The following is a 17,904-nucleotide window of genomic DNA, read 5'->3' as shown; positions in this document are numbered from 1 at the left end:
AGCCATTTCCAGCACTGAAGGCTATATAAATATCCATATGTTGCTATGCAGGAATTCATCAATACAACTTAAAGAAGCTAATTTAAGTGTTTTCTGCAACTTTCTTCTCCTAAACACTTCACATTATATGCCATCTATTTTCAGAATAATTTTGTCTAATATATCTCAGAGCTTTCTTCTAAAATAGCTTAGGAGATATACATTTGAAACATTGATTTGAAGGAGCTTGTTGCAGATCATTAGTTTTTGCCTTCTCTTGACCCGATGCCCTTTTCACATTTTTAATGGAAAACCATGTCAGATTCTAGAGATACGGAGTATGTGGTTGTGCATTTAAATATTTCATGCTGTTTCTAATATTTATGAATCGGAGATAGAACAGTCTATAAATATACATTCTCCCACAGAGATGTGGGTTAAGGATGATGTTAAGAGTCGAAACACAGCTGCCTGTAATAAGTAAAAAAAACACTTAGGTGTTATTAATGCCCTGGTAGCCAAATAAATCTAGTTGCTCTAGCACATTTGCACTTGTTTAGATGAATAAACCACCATCTCTTGACACTAGTGGCCCTGTTATTATTTCCCAATAATTATATGGTACTGTTAAAAAAAATAAAAACAAAGGCGACTTTCCAGTTCTCTGATGGCAACAATTATGAGAGTAATTTGTATGGTGTTCTATAGTCACAGAGAAAGAACAAACAGCTTTGACACTATGTATTGGTACTCCTCCACTTCCCTGTGGCTGTGAGGAGGAAGGAAGCTCTGAATTTCATTAAGACAGAGATAATGACTATGTACTGGTTCAGGGGATGAGAGGTGCGATTAAGTTTCTTCCTTCTAATGCCGGTGGACTCAGCTGTAGGAAGCGAGGGATGGCCTGTGCGTGGAAGGTTGGGTCGTCCTCCTCCGCTGGTTGAAAAGCGCTCCCGAGGGGTCGTCTTTGATGTGTGTTCTGAGTCTCAGTCGGGGCTGATGTGAAGGGATTAGCACTGAGATAAACACATGAAGGAATCAATGATTGTCATTGTCCATACGCAGCTGCTTGTGGTTGTGTGTGCGCAGGAGGGTGGAGCGCAACTGTTATATTGATTCAATGCAGTAGCCTCGTGCACATTCAGAACCACTTTGATTCCACAGCCAAGGAGAATTTGAACTATCAAAAACAAAATTCTTGATTTATTATTACAACAAAATTATTATTGGAAAAATATACATTAGGTTTGGATTTGAACTCATTGCACATCGAATACAACTTGAAGCATCTTAAAGAACTACATTTGTTTTATTTTTTTATGTTCATGTTTCATCTTGCCTGTAGCTCTAAGTGAGTCAGACTTGCTACTGGTGACCCCTCAAAAAATAGAAATAAAAATAGAAGCATGATGCATCCGTTATAATGATGCATTTTAAGATTAGAGACAAAATGCATAAATTGCTTGACACAGTTTATGAAGCAATCTTGATTTGAATACGAACCTGTTCACCTCAGTGCGTCACGTCATGTGATATGTTGCGGACAAAAAACAACACAATTATGAATTCATAAAGCATTATGTCATGTGATCTTGTTGGGATAGAGTGAATATGAGAAGCCAAAAGCCATCAGATTCAATAGCTGTTCTGGAAAAGCAATAAAGTGATGTAAAAAGAAAGACAGTGCTGACTTAAGGCTGTGATTTACAAACAAACTTTGTTAGACGGCAATTCTTTCAAGCTCAAATGATGTCTCTGCTTTAATATACAATAGGATTTCCAATCAGTGTTGTTTCTGTTGTACGTTCCATCAATCACTCAATTAATATATATTATAGTCGCTTTGGATAAAAGCATCTGCCAAATGCATAAATGTAAATGTAAAGCACATATCTCAACGTCACATTTCGACCAAGTGTAATTTCAGCAAATTGCCTTCTGGAGAGATGCGTATTGTCCAATTATTTTTTTACTATTACATCACTGAACTCAGCCATGGGTTTGATTTAATATAATGCACCACAAGTAGCCTGAGGCATATTTGAATTAATCCGTGTACCACCTGTGTCCCTAAGGTCTAACTTGTCTCCCAACAGAGCCTGTGGATACATCAAGGTCATGCATAGAGTTCTCATTAATGGATTCTCGGAATGGACTCAAATGATGGACTTGGTGATCTTAATGGACTAGTGGATACTAACTCTCTCTATTTCTGGTCCATTATTGTTGAAAGGCTTTTCCCATTTCCATAATACAATCCAACTAAAAAGCCATAAAAGTTGTTCTTTGGAAATGAACAGCAGAAGTTGGGGTACAGATTTGGTGGGCGACTGCTCTGGGTGTCCCGACTGCTGATTCCGCTCTTTTGTTCAGATAAACAGTGCAAAGCAGCTTTTATGGCCTATGTTAAATATACGATAGAGAGTGGCATGATGACAGAGACATCATTTGAAAATATCAAGGCGTAATTTTAGCATCAAGGCAACAAGAAAAAAAAGGTAACCCATGAGATTTATTCTGTTATTCAGTAAGAACTGCATTCATTCAGCTGATTTGTCTTATATGGTTGTGAATAAATTTCAGAAATAATTCCTTAAAAACTCAACCACTTACCACCTTTATATTTGAGGAAAACGTAGCCTTATCTCTAAAAAAACTCAAAAGAGACTTAAAACTTGCCTCAATAATATGAGCAGCTGTTGTTTTCACATCGTGCAATTGGCGGAGGGTAGAGTAGGTCACCACAAAGACAGTTTTGGAGGAGGATGCCATTTTCTTGGAAAAGTGGATCAATGCTTATAGCTTAAAACATTACCCAAGCACCCTCTTGGCCTTGTTTTGGTTGGTACCTTTGTTCTTTCAACAAAATGTCTAAGCTACTTTGGGGTTTGGTGGGTCATTTCTCCAACTCCGACTTCACCTCAAAATTGCATGAAATGCAACCCCTGAAACCAACTTTGACATTTGAAAATTCATTGGGAGTGGTTATGTCATGTAGTTGCAGCTTTGGTCTGGAAATGCAGCACAAACATACCAAAGGATTTTCAAACGAACAGAGCAACCCAGGATGCATTTCAATGCATGAATAAAAGGCTAAATGCTTTGAATTTTGAACCAAAAGCCCTGAACTCATAAGTCTCATTTTTAGATAAACATTTTTAAAGCCATTTGTGAAGCTTTTTGTGCCCATAGAACATTGAAGGACATTTTATTTTAATTTATTTTATTTGCAAATGCAACAGATCAGACGTTTGTTTTAAATTAGTCTGTCAACTTTATGCTGTTTTGCAAAATGCTTTTAGGGAAATTGTAAAAAGTTTTTTCAGAATGCAAAATACGCCTCACATTCAGAGAATGTGAAAGGGAATTGTTTAGGCTAATGGATGCACTAGATCTCATGGATAATTCCTTTCATAAATAGTTTTATATATCTTAATAAATATTTAATAATAAGAGGAAGAAGAATTTTAAATGTAAATATTGAATTGATTTAAAGCATCTCTTGTAATTGCAGTATTTCTCAGATTTAATGAAGTCTATGGTCGGATCGGGGCTGTCACATATAGGCTATGTTTCAGACTCCTCGACTCGATTTAAGGAGGAGTGCAGTTGTACGAGAGGCTGAGCTTCGTATTATTCAGCACATCAGTAAACCTTTCTGCACTGGTTTCTCCGATACTGCTTAGTGATCGTCTAGTTTAGTGCACAGTGTAGTTTGCTGTAACGAGAGTGCGCAGCATCACTAGACGTCTTACGCTGAAACATAAGACAACTACACATAAAAGGCAGAATAAGGTAAGATTACATTTTTTGAGATCGGATTTCTTTTGTGCTGCATGCACAAGCGTTACGCCTTATCTGTAAGATTAAATGTTTTTCAGTTCAAGTTTAATTGTATGTCCACTCCACGGGGTTCATATGCCTTTGTTTCTCTTCAGTAAGATACTGTACAGGGCACCATAAAAAGCACGTAAACTGAACAGATTTGAAACGTACTCTCATGCCCTCACTTGTGTTAACGTTACTCACTTGCTTTTGAGCCACAGCCTGAATTGAGCAAATCGTGTAAATCTGTTTAAAACACAGCACAGTGGGAAACACGTGAAAGAGTTGCCCGAAAGGGGTGGTGGATTCTTTTAAAATATTGGTGTGCTGCAGTAAACATGGTTACTGATGATAAACCCTTCTTTGTCACGGGACATTATATCGACCTGAGCAATCTTTCCTTTCCAATAAGAGATACTCCAGCTGTCATGTTGCGCACCCATTTCTGTCAGTGGTTTGGAATAAGATCAAGCAAAGCTCGATTCACAAACGAATCACTTTTCGACTCTATCCAACGAAAAGATTACACAGGTGAGAGAGAACACGATTCAGTCTGATTCATTCGGATTCGGTCCAAGTAAAGACAACGAACGTAACAGAAATGTTTTAAATTACCTTTTAACTTAGGCCTAAATCAATTAAAACATAACCAACAAATGCATCTTATGTCTTTATTAGGTTAAATACTTGCTCGTTTCAATCTTAATTAAACGTCTCGATTATTTCAACACTTCTCAAACAAAGCAAATCTACGAACAATAAAAAAATAGCGTGTAAGGGAAAGAAAACGAGATAAAGAAGAGTTCGGACGGTCAGAAATACAAATAGCTCAAGGTAACTTTATCTTCATTTATTGTACATTTTACAGAGAGTATTTTAGCCAGTCACGGTTAAACAGTAACACTCGGGTCCCGTTGAGGTAACGTTTCCCTCCTCAATTTCACATTGTTTACATGATCATTTATATTCTGTTTTTTTTTAGTTGTTTGATTGTGATATTTTACATAAGAATTGCTGCTTGCCTGTACTGGCAGTGGTATTTCATGGGGGAAACGTGCTTGCACACTCAAATATGTTTTCCATTCCCAAAAGCCATCGCAACAGAAAGAATGAGGCGAAATTAAGGGTCTGTGGTTTGCTTTCCATTTCCTAAAATTGCTCACATTGTGCAGAAAGTTACTAGTTTCTGTTTGTGGAGTTAATGGTATGCGATGATTATGTGTAGTGAAAAGTCCTTCCGTATTGATTTAATGACATTTAATGTGTTGTGTAGGCTACGGAACGAAAACACACCAACCGCAGTAGCAGATGCGTGCACATTTGATGAGATAAACCTCACAAGAGGCAGAATATTGGCAAACAAAATCCCTTGCTGCGATTTTATTTATTTATTTTGTGGTTTGCTGGATGTGCAGCACGCACACTTGTTTTGTTTTTGTATGAAGGAGATGTTTGATTATAGGGAGTGGGTCGAGGGCAAGTGTGCTGATCTCTTGCTCTCATCATCTAGCTGTAGCCTTCGGGTTGGATGGTTTTGCAGAAGCCACGCTTGTTTTGTTTTTTTCCCAGGTCAAGTGTACTCCTGTCAAACCAGATGGGTCCAGAATACTTTATTACACTGGACTCACTGTTTAACTCCTCTGCTTACTCCCTGTTTAGGGAAAAATAACTTTATTATAAAATGTTCCCTAATTTAATAATCTCTTTATTCACTTTATATGTTCAACAGTGACAGAATCTGGGAAGAAAGCACTCGGGTTCATTGCAGATTACGTTCTGACTCAACAACGCTTAACATTTAAAAAGTCCTCTCTGACATATTCAGCATAATGCTTCTCTCTCAGATATTCATAGCCAGCAGGATGTCAGATAGCATCCTCGTCTGTATTCGGGCAACTGAATAAGCTGTACGCATGCATGTCACGATTGTGTAATTTGATATAGATCGCCATCTGAAATTTTTTTTGTAGATCAGATTTTACATACAATTAAAATGGATGCTGGATCTTCAGTTACTTTTCCTGAGATGATATAGCTCATATCACGTGTCTCTTAGCTTTTGCAAACTCGCTTGTGATTCTGATCTGGCCCCAAAAGCAACACAATCTTGAACGATGTGGCTTGTCTGCAAACAGTCTAAAGTTTCCCCTCATATGATCCTGCTTTTTCCAGTGAGTCACATGAAAAATAATTTAGACGTTATTTCTTGATCTGTGTGAGGCCTGTTTGGGTTATTTGGGTATGAAGCTGCTGTTGTTTGTATCTTAAGAAGCTTTTTATAATATGATTGAATTTAAATGTCTGGCAGTATTGTCTTAAGTGTGTCTGTGCAGCTGGGTTTTTTTGCCTGTGGGTTGATCTTAAAGATCCAGACCACCAGCATAATGTCTGATTTACATCTTATTTTAGCCAAGAGATGCTCACTGAGTGACATATAATGTGGGCAGACAGAGACAGTGATTCCACCCAGTAATATATTCCAGAAATCTAGCAGATTTTGGTGATCGTATTATTACTTAAACCTTCTCATTCCAGTTTAGGACCTTGTAAACTTTGCTTCCTGACATAGTAATAATCTTCTGCACATTGTCTGACTCTGCTTTCTTCCATTTTTCTTTCTTGGTTTCCTGTTGTCCTAAAGTAGAAAGATATCGTTGGGGGGCTGATTGTGTTATGTCCTCTAGACCCTATGCTGGACCACACAGTAAATTATCCCTATAACCATTCTGTGTTTTTCACCAGCAGTGGGGTTTCTAATATGGATTATAGACTTAAAAGACATGTTGGCAGTGGGGTTAAATGAATGTAGGAAAACAATTTTCTAATTTTTTATCCTCTGTCCTCACACTGTGCTGATTTCATGCTGAGGTTAATACAAAATGGATTGTGGATCACTGTGCAGACGTTTCTATGTTGTCTACGGGAAATGAGATTTAGTTATAATGCTGAGCAGACATCAGAAAGAGAATGTTGCACTGGGTTTTTGAAGAAAGTTGTTGGACAGCAAAGTGATTAGACACCTTTTAGCCAAAACCAAAGGTTCTTTATAGCACCTATTCTCTGTAAGATCCCCTGTCTTCTTTATAATTAGACAAAGAGCTACATAACGTGCTGTTGACCGTCTCTGAAGGTCTGAGATGTGTAGCGTTTCTTATCGAAATTGAAATCTTTAGTAATGGTGTCAGTGTAATTATCAAAACAGAATTGTCATTCAGTAGGGCTGGGGACGATGCATTGCGATTCACATTAATTATACCTGTCTAGGACGATTCTGAAATCGCAAAGACTACAATTCTGTGTTTTATGCACAGCTCTTCCGTGAACTACGGCTCTTTGATCAGTAAGTACTGCTCAAGCTCAATCTAAAATCACTACGAGATTGAGTCGCTTATAATGTGCATTTGAAAAAGCAACACTCGTCAAACATCATCATTATAAGTTTACTTTATTATCATGAAAATACCTGAAAAGGTTTGAAGAACAGGGATAAAATATGCCCTTTGGCATTTCCTGGAACTACATGTGTAAATCGTACTTCTTCTGTTGCCCATATTTGGATGTGGCGGCATTTAACCATAAATCATTGAGAAACTAAGCATAAGAATCGCACGATTAATCTTCATAGCCCTATTATTCAGAGGTCTACCTTTGGGCTCTTTAGATTCTTAGTGCCAGATTTACTAACAGCTTGCTGTAGCACGAACGGCTACATTGGTGTAAAATAACTACTGTCGGTATTTACTAAAGACAAGTAAAAATTAGCACTGAAATGGCGTCACAGCTGTTTATGCAAATGATATTATTGCATATGCATTTGTAGGCGTTTCCTCTTCAGATGCAAACTTTATGGGAGGAGAGTATTTAATTGAATCACGCAACGTGATTAACTAAGGTTAGTGCTTGTCATTGTACTGTTATTTGCGGCCTTATTTAATGCCCAAGAAAAGCATGTCTAATTTAAATAAACCCTGCGCTAATTTGCACTGTAAGTAGATTGCGTTGGTTATTATGGGAATGAGATATGGGGATGAGATTTGTGTTAGTCTTGTTAGTAAATCAACCACAGAAATGTATGAAGAAACTCTGAGAAGATTAACTTTAGAATTCAACAACTTTGATGTTGTGGTACATACAGTCTATTCAACCTGATCTGACGTGAATTGGTGCATACTATTATGAGGTAGCTAATTCATATAAATTTGTACAATGTGAATATTCAATACTTATTTTCACAATACAAGTCCTATTTTTCTGAGGAGGTTTCAGTTTTTATAGTTAAAACCAAAGGTTATTGGCACCTATTTTCTGTAAGGCTGTGATCACCTGTCGATTTGAAAAACAAGCAGTACTGAAGCCCCTCCCCTAAGCCCACCCCTAAACCTAACATCACTGGTGCGAAAGCAAGTCGTTCTAAAACGTACAATAAGATTGTATGAATTTATGCGAATTAGCCACCTCATAAAATACGTACAAATTCATGTGAGATTGTGTTAGTCTATCAGATAATAGAGAATAACACACTGCTCTATGTTCTCTTTGTGAAATTGTTTTGAATTTCTGAACCTGCAAAATCCATCATTTTCCACAAATTTATCAGTCATCACTCCAGCTTCTTCTCTGTCCTGTGGATATGAAACTCCCATATTAGCATGAGACAAGATGTTGCCCATCTCCCTATTCTACTGCTTATCAGTGTTATGTTCCACCTCAGTGTGTCATCAGATAAAGGCCTGTCAGCTGTTCCCCGAGCTCAGCATTCTGCCCTATTATCATCCTCATCTAGAGAGATGAGACTTCTCTCAGATTCTGTGGAGACAGCTGAATAAAAGTGGTGAGGTATAAGTTCACAGCAGCGCGCCTTTTCATCAACACCGCCTGTGATTCAAACTGTAAGCGGGAGCGGATCTGTCAGCCTGGATCCTGCCTGAGATGCGTCAAGCTGCCTCAGGCGTGAAACTAATTGGCTGTTGGATTTCTCCAGAGGGACCTAAAGAGGTAGGCTGGGACCTGGAAGGGTCTCTTTTGAATTTAATAACAGTGCACACATAGCCTTAACCTACTCTTATTTATTATTCAAGGAACCCGCAGAGTTAATTCAGAATGCTGCCTATTGTGATTAGATTGTGAATAATTTCTGCTCAAGTAAGGTTGGAGCCATGGTCACTTTCACTTTGAAAAATCGTTGTATGGATGCCTGGATGGCTGACGTTTGACATGGCTGTCCCCATTTTCAAGCCATTTGTCTGTGGCTCTATATCAAAATGATTAATTGTGTGCTAGAACGTTTCTCTCCTTCTGATAAATGGCGTTTTTGTGGTCACAGGACCTGACCGGCTTTTGTTAGGTTCTTAACATCTGTAATGAGGTTCATTAATCAGTTTTTGATAAGAGACCCACTTTAGAAGATATTAGTCAAAAGTATTTTAGCTCCTTATATTATAAAAAGTGGGTAAACTAACACGTCCAAAGCAGTTTTTTGAAATCCTCAAATGTAGTGCAAATTGAATTTTGTATCTAAGATCTTAAAAAAATGTAGAAACATTTGTCTAAAGCACAAGCACACACATTAATATTTATTTTCAATAGTATTGATCGCAATCAGTTTACAAAGTTGCTTTGCCTGTTTAAAGATCAGATAGGTAGATAATGGAAAAGGTTTCAAGCTCCACACATTTACTTGTATTACTTCCAATTACTGTATAATAATTTGTTGTCTTGATATTATTTGTCTTATTTAATGCTCGTTTTGTCTTATTTTAAATAGTTTTAAGTCACTTGGAGGTTTGTTAAGGTCTCTTAGTGGATGAGAAACTGGTTGAGAAACAGGGCAGTAATTGATTTCATTTTCTGCACTTGTAAACGTTATAGTAAGGTGCCTCGATTCTACACAGAGAAATTTGATGAATATCATTCATGCCATTCATATCGTTCTCCAAAAAACTCCACTGCTCTATACATTTTGATGGGAAGTTCGTATAAAAATCCTCCCAAGTCATTGACTGTTTTGATTTGCATACCAACACAATCTATTAGAGCACATCTATTACGTTCTTGATTATGAAGTGTGTTCAGAAGCATCTTCATCTGTATTCATGAATTCTGGCAGTGATGTGCTGCCAATCTCAGTTAACAGCATGCCTCATTGCAGATCCCCACCGTAATGCCATTAGTGTAAGCTGTGCAATTTTTACTTCATTTTCTCAGCTCCTTTCCAGAGGAAAATTAAGTTGGCATTCATCTGTCTGCAGCATTAGAGAGTGCGGATGTGATTGGCGTTATTATTGATAGTATTTCATTTTCAATATTTCGTTTTCAGAGATATTGTGTGGGTCCAAACAAGTGGTATAGCAGATGGGTGATTTACACATGGGCTCTGTTTAGTTTTAATTCAGATATCACATTTTTATTGAATTTTGATTTTGGTGTTGTGATTTTAAATGGACTATGTGGACCTGAGAGTCTGATAAAGAACTGAGGACTTTAACTGTTGGAGCAAAGTTGAGGCATATTTTTGGGTGAATGCCTCAACTAAGTTACCAATATGCTTCAAAATATCTTCTGTGTTCTGCAGAAGTCATTTTTAGGTGAACTATCACTTTAATTTGGTTCTAGTCTCTTCATGCTGAAACAAACAGGATGTGTTTTATAGATGACTGGCATTGTAAGAAATTGAATGGCTCCTCTTATTGCCAGCAAAGCACTCTGTTGGCTGGACTGCATAGTGACCTAAAGGTTAAAAATAGCAAAGCCTTCATTAATTAATGCCTTTGTTGGCTGCAGGAAGCCTGAATGTGCAAAAGATTGTGGGTTTTTTGTTTATTTGCTGCAGGATTAGTTTATTTATCATTGACGTCATTGTCACTCTTTTGTAAAATGATGAATCAATCAATTGTGATTGTTTTGTGGTATATATGTTTTAGGGCTGTCAACGTTAACGCATGCGATTATTTTTTTCAAATTAACGCGTGAAAAATATTTAACGCAATTAACGCAGCATCCGTTTGTTTTGACATCCTTTGTCTAGCGTTACATTATGTAATCACGCTCTTATTCGTGTACAGGCTTTTAAACCACTTAAGCGCGATTTGAAACAGTTGCTTTGACGCGTTCAATGAAGATAGACAGCTTCTAAACTGTGGGACGCGGCAAAACGCAACGCGAGGTCCAGTCTGGTGTAAACAGTCACGGGCTGAAGGCTGCGTCGGTGAATCTCTGTCAGACAGCGCATCCGTGTTAAGTTCTCTTTAGTGCTTGAATGGATAAAACCAAACAAGATTATGTCAGAAAGCCCGTTTTGTCTAGCATTTTCTTAAGCAAGACTTTAAAGTGTAAAATAAAATCTTAAATGAATGCAAAGAGTTGTGAAAATGGGAGTGCGGTGACGGTCAGATCTGCGTACTGAGACAGCTCTTAAAGGGGCCACGTTCTTAAACGTGCTGCTGTGACTCCTGTCACTAACGTTAATCAAAGAACAAAATAAAAGAAGAAATCAATGTGATTTTGTAGCTTTAATGAGAATTCTTCTGCATTTAATTTATAATTTAGCATTAAAGACTGTAAAGTGTTTGAGAACGTCCTTCAATTTCTGTATCATGATAGCTCTCAATTATATTGTTGAATGGCTATAATTAATGTTAAAATAATCAATTTAATAGAGACATCAGTTACAGTACTAATATCAAAATGTTTTCTTTCATTCATAAAATGATGCTGTTTAATAAATATGTTGTTTCGACATCAATTTGAAGATTAAATGTGAAATTATTCAAACGTAAAAGTATATTTTAAAATATTATTGTTATGTGTGATTAATCATGATTAATCACAGAAAATGTGTGATTAATCCGATTAATTTTTTTAATCGATTGACAGCACTGGTTTAAAGTAAATGTGAAACTGTGTTCACAAGCCTATAGTTCTGTAATGTGATGTTTTTGCGAGTTGTATGGAAAATATAGAGAAACAAATACAGTATAGGGCAGGTCTCTATGATTGATATAGGGGAGAAGACTTTGTGATGTCACTTGTCTTTGGCATAGGCAGAGACAGTTTTGATGAAAGTTTACAAAGACAAGTTGCAATACATACATTTTCGACCATAAGATGCCACGATTAGCCAGTTATAGGCAGTATATCTTCCACAATTATATTTATCAAGGTGCACAAGAAAGAGAGACATGGATATCTTATAATAGCCCAGAGGACAGATCCAAAGATAAGCAGGTGCTTCACTTTCCTCCAATTAAACACTTTAGAAATTCAACAGAAGAACAAAGCACCAAGTTTTCAGAGCACTGAGCGGAATTTTCTTAAGTTATTTTGGAAATGTTCTCAGGCACAGTGGGTGACGTAAACCGCACAGCCTTCATAGGCCGATGGTCTGGCTGAAAAAGGATGGACAGAGACTGTCTGCATTTGACAGATAGCTCCCGGTTAAAAACCATCTTCTTGCTGAGCTAAAAAGCCTGCTTTTAGTGAACAATTCATTAAGGTGACACTTAGATGAGAGCCAAAGCCTACTGGCAGACGTCACCGCCAGGCATCCGTGATGGACAGTCAGTCATGATGTCCTCCCCTCACTACTCCCTGCATATTCACTTTCTCTGGCTCTTTTCTCATGTGTGACTTCTTCCCTCCCACTGCAGATTTTTTCCTCGCCTTTGTTCAGTTCATGCACATTTTAAAAGCCAGTGGACTTTAATGATCTTTCACAGAAGCAGAGCAGACAGAATACCAGATTTACAGAGTGCAGGCTGGGATATGCTTCTAGACTGTTTTAAAGATAACACAAGTAATATCTTTTGGTTTTATACAGTGCTTTATGTTTCCAGGATAGTTCAGGTGAGCCACATGGTTGCTACTGTATTAGAGTCCCATTTTCCCAAAAGCTTTGAATATCTGTAAAGAAATTAGAAATGTCTTTCATGTTTACCTGCTCTGTCCCTGATCATGACAGAAAAAATCTCATTTTTCATGAATAGGTCACATGCAGTGCTGGGATTTGGTGAAACATCTGTTGGTTAGGCAAGCAGACTGTAGATTTATATCCTTACATCACCTGCCTCTGACTAGTAATATCAAGTAGCAAATCTGTAAAGCCTAAAACGGACAGAAAACATCACTCAGTCTTAAAGGTCAAGTGTGTAATTTTGTGTTCAGGGGTGTATAAAGACCTTACATAATGAAGCGTTATGTTTTTATTATCTTAGAATGAGCTATTTCTATCTATATACCGCGGGTCCCCTTCCATGGAATTCACAATGTTGTTTCTACAGTAGCCCTAAACGGACAAACTGCTCTACAGAACGCATTTAGTAAATACGTTATCTCCTTCAGCAAAGCCACCGTAGTGCTTCGAAAGGAAAGGGGGGAGTGCAGTGAGCCGTTGGTTGCAATTCACAACCTCGCTGCTTAATTTCATGCACTGGACCTTTAAGGTCTGTACTAAAAAAATCTATCCACATTGCAGCCATGCACAAACTATAGTGTGAGTTTGTTCTGAATGAATGCACAACAATATGCTGAGTTTTATAGGGCCTATCTGGAAGTGTTGAAGGTGCTAAGCTGCATCGTAGAGATAAGGAAGCAATTCAGCTCTGCTCTGATGCGTATATATCGCTCTATGCCGGATACCTTGTGAGATACTGCTCAGGAGACCTTCTGAATCACTTCACTAAGAGCTTTATGTTCTGCTTCATATCATCCTCCTCATGTATAAAATGTGAATGTCAACTTGGAAATGCAGGGACGGCAAGTTATAAAGACATAAAACTCACATATACACTCATGCAGCTGTGGGAGATGCTATAGCCTGTCCATCTTACATAAACTCATTTTCAAAATCTATTGTGGAGGATGAGCCCTTGACAACACCCACAACAAACAACAGCCATGACAAAAATGACCACAAGTACAGCCAAAATTGATCCTATAACAGTAAGTGCTCGATTTATTTATTTATGCTGCCGTGCATGCTGGGAGCTCGCAAACCCTAAATAAATCAGCTGCTTGCCGTAAGCTCATAAAAAATACAGATCTGGAAAAAATGAAGAGGTCGCTCACTCCACATTTATCTTTAATCAGCATTTCTATATGTATTGTGATTATTCGGTTTCTGTTTAATTTTAACGCCAAAGTGCTTGAAAGCTGAATAAAAATCAGGGTTATTGCATTAAATATTAATAATTCATAACTCTTCTTAAATAAATGTAAAACATTAGTGTTGTGTTGTTTAAAAATGAACATGAACTTGTTTTCTTTGAGGTATTTTAAGTCTAAAAAACATTGCATATTTATTGTTATTTTGACCAGTTTGTCAAGTTTTCATTTGCAAATATATGCAAATAAAAACAATATTTTCGTTTACATTTTATGAACTGTGGTCACTAGTTCTAACATAAAACAAATAATTTTACCTAAACACATACCTATACAATACAAATTTAAATTCAGAGAAACAAAATAATGTTGGAGTGGTCTCTTAATTTTGACCAAAGCTGTAGTTTTAATGTACAGTAGTGCGTTATTTAAAGCACAGGGTAGTTTGAAGATTTTGGTAACATAGTCTGACATGTAAACTTCTGGTTTCTTGTGTTTTGTGTTGTAGGAATACATGTGGTTTTCAGGATCCTGAAGCATTTTGCTTTGCTCTGATGCTGTCCAAGGTTCTGAAAACCATTTACCTTAATCCTCTGTTTGCTGTACTATGGAAATTGAGGATTTATGACCTTCAGCAGGTACACTGTGTTCCAAATGACCTACCGCTGTGATTATGTTGTTGTGTGCCATATCATCCCTGTCCGGCTCTGATGTGTTATGGCTTTTCTAAGCAGATATGAGTGTGGGCTTTATTGGAGTACTGTTTTAAGGATCGTTGTATCTCATATTGTTAGTGTTCTCAAAATGGTTGTTGATTCTTCATAAGAAATCAGGAATATAAAGCTGCATTAAAGTGTGTGAAGGTTATTACTTCACGGTTAAATGATCTGAACATAAAGCAACTCACTCAGAGTTTTCTTTTGCTGGTCATATAAGTCCAATATACTGGAACGCATTCAAATCAACCACTCGGCCATGCAGTGGCAAATTTTTTTTTTTCTTCTTAATGCAGTGTACCTTTTCTAACATGACAATGTTTCTTGTGCATGCATGCCCTTTTCGTTGCAGTTTTTATGATCTTCCAATAGGTGACAGTGTTTCCCCATACTGACACATGTGATATAGAGAAACACATCTAAATGTGTTGATATATGGGCCATATTATAAATGATAAATTCAGTTTGTACTTCTTGTAGCTGTAGGTCTGATCTAGCTGGCAAACAGTATGATAACACAGATCATCTATTGTTACAATAAGTCTTCTCTCTGTTACAATGAGATCAATGGGCACGGAAGAAAGCCATACGCTGTAACTGGGTTAGGTCATTGATCCAGATTTCTGGGCGGAGAGAGATCTTGTGTCTGCTGTGAAAGTGAATTTGATGATGTTCTAATAATGCACCCTAGTAAATCTAATTTTTTAGAATCTATTATGGGATATAATTCTTCTGCTACAGTATAGTTGCTGTATTCTTACAGTACAGTTTTTTTATAGCAGGCAGCAGATGTGGTGACAGACAGTAAAGCAGTGGTTGCAGAGAATACAATATTTAGATTATGTGTGATTTATTTATCTATTAGACATTTAAGTTTACCTTTTATTTTCATATATTGATGTACAGTAGTAAGTAATATCCAGGGTAACATTTACACATTATTTGCTTAATGCCCCCTTAAATTAGATTAAACCGTCTTAATATGAGGTGCTTTTCCCAGGTGAAAAAGTGCACTAAAAACACTTTAATGTACTTGAAGTGCTCTATTTTAACACATTCATTTTGTACTTAATATAGAAAAATTGTTTTTACTACTTCTCAAGATGACCTTAAGAAGATTTAAGTGTACTAAACTATATTTTGAGACACCATAAATAGAAGTAAAAAAAGAAATATTTTTAGTATATTAGCTAAATTAATGTGTGACAATAGAACACTATAAGTACATTGTTGAGGTGTACAGTACATGAATAAAGTGTATTTAGTCCTGGGTTGAGGTATTGGACAAAACAATTAACAGTAGCCAAAAGGCAAATAAACTATGTCAGCGATCAGGTTTTTATTCTAATATACAGTACAAACAATTCATAGAAAAATTAAAAGCTTACCGAAAAGAGCACACATTAACTATAGATTTCTTTGTTAAAAACATTTGTTGATCTTTTCTTGTGGTAATATTTTGTAAACATTCTGCTGGGTTTTATTTCAATAGCTTTGCACATGTGTTGCATGTAATTGTGTGCCAAGCATCTTTAAAACTTCTCAAAGCTGTGCTTTAGTTTGTACTCCAAGCATATATAACGTTTGTAATGTCATTTGAATGATATATTTGAGTAAATCACCTTTTGGCTGCTACTGTATTCCATATAGGACATAAAGAGGTTTTGCTGCATGTATGCATTTTTCGTGTATGTTTTTGTAGGTGTCCATGTCCACACAGCCATGCTTGAACAGCTGCCTCTTTCTGTCAATGCGAAGTTCAGCCTGCAGTACTGTACTGAAAGACTTCAGTGTGCAGGAGGACTGGGACATGGACTCATGTGGACAGATTTAAACTCCTTCCAGACAAACTCGAGCCTCTTTAAACATCACAAACTCATGACCGCCTGTGAAAAGTACTTCTGTATGAATTTTCCTTTGATATCGGAAAACGCACTGTGTTTTAGCATGGCCAGCACGTAACGTTGCAGTTTGATAAAACAGAGTGCATGTGGAATTACGCTCTGGTTTAGTTCCTTCACATTTGAAGCATAATTACCCTTTAAACCCTCTTATTCAAATAAGTCTGGTTTAGATGTTTTTCTCGGTCGAACCTCTTTCATATGCTGTGGGCATAAGCAAGGTGTTTATCATTAGAAAGAGTAAATATTATGGCGTAATTAAACTCCCTCGTCTGAAAGGATCCAGGCCAGCAAAAGCTTTTCACTCCGCCAGATCAACAACTCATAAACAGCTACGACACTGTCTACACTTTTTTCATTTTCGCTGAAGGCAAATCTTTAATGGAGCTGTACCTGTGAGATGTAAGTCTCTCAGCATCACTTGGGCTTTTGTCTGTACCCACATATTAGAAGTTCAAGACTCCCTTGGCCTCACTTTTAAACATCCCATTTGCTTTTAAGGTGTTGTAAAGGACATAAAGGTTTATTGGCTTTTGAATGAGCCTGTCGCGCTCGTTTGCTTGACATGTGATTGATGCGGCCGTAGTTTGTCCCTCAAACAACAAGCATTCTCTGTGGAGCATCTGGGTCTGTTCAGAGCCTGGAAATGATGAACAGTGGTGGTCTGAACCAGAGGAATAAAGGCTACGCAAACATCGCTCTCAATAGATCAGCGTCTCCCTGGCAGTTTGTTTCCAAAGAGTAAATGTCTTGCTGAGAGCTGCCATCACAGTCAATGAGGATAGCCAGTCTGCGGCCGGATTGACAGGGCATTTTTTAGCGTGCAAATCCAATCTCATTTGGTTGGCCAGACGGACAGTTCCTCTCGTTTAAGATTCGAGGACTGCAGCCTGTTTCACGTCGAATGCACAATATAAGCAATGTGTATATGCGGCACTACAACATACTGTAAGTGCATAGCAAGTTTATATAACAGACTCCATACATTGATTATTGCCTTTGATGGCCTTAAATTTAGATAAATATTAGGTGTGGACTGTTAACTTTTACATATAAAACTGACATTGAATCTCCTTTAAACAGGGTGAAAACCACATTTACAGATTATAATTAATTGACACAGAATATAATATGTAAATATTGACACAGAATATAAATATGTAAATATAATCTAAATATGTTTGTATAATAGGCCTATTAAGTAGTATTTAGAGAGAGAGAGAGAAATTATTGGCATAGTTCATTTAAATCAGTTTATTCTTTTACCTTGCATGCCATTATATGCCTTGAGTTTTGCCTTGGGGATCATTTGTATCAATAGAAAACTGCCAAGTAGCCATTTTATCAGACGTGCTGTGGTAAACCTGGATTTCACCCGTGAGTCA

At 37.2% G+C, this 17,904-nt stretch overlaps 1 protein-coding gene across 1 annotated transcript in view; it reads left to right on the top strand.

Annotated features, from left to right (window-relative positions):
- The first annotated feature begins 3,662 nt into the window (after positions 1-3,662).
- The window catches only part of rap1gapa (RAP1 GTPase activating protein a), a 70,916-nt gene continuing 56,674 nt past the window's right edge, over positions 3,663-17,904 (top strand). Inside the window, exon 1 of the mRNA XM_057363385.1 lies at positions 3,663-3,774. The gene's annotated coding sequence lies outside the window, so the exon portion shown is untranslated. The remainder of the gene's footprint in view (positions 3,775-17,904) is intronic.

Source organism: Triplophysa rosa, linkage group LG21 (genome assembly GCF_024868665.1).
Source record: "Triplophysa rosa linkage group LG21, Trosa_1v2, whole genome shotgun sequence".
NCBI classification, from domain to species: domain Eukaryota; kingdom Metazoa; phylum Chordata; class Actinopteri; order Cypriniformes; family Nemacheilidae; genus Triplophysa; species Triplophysa rosa.
This window is presented reverse-complemented; position numbering and strand designations above follow the sequence as displayed.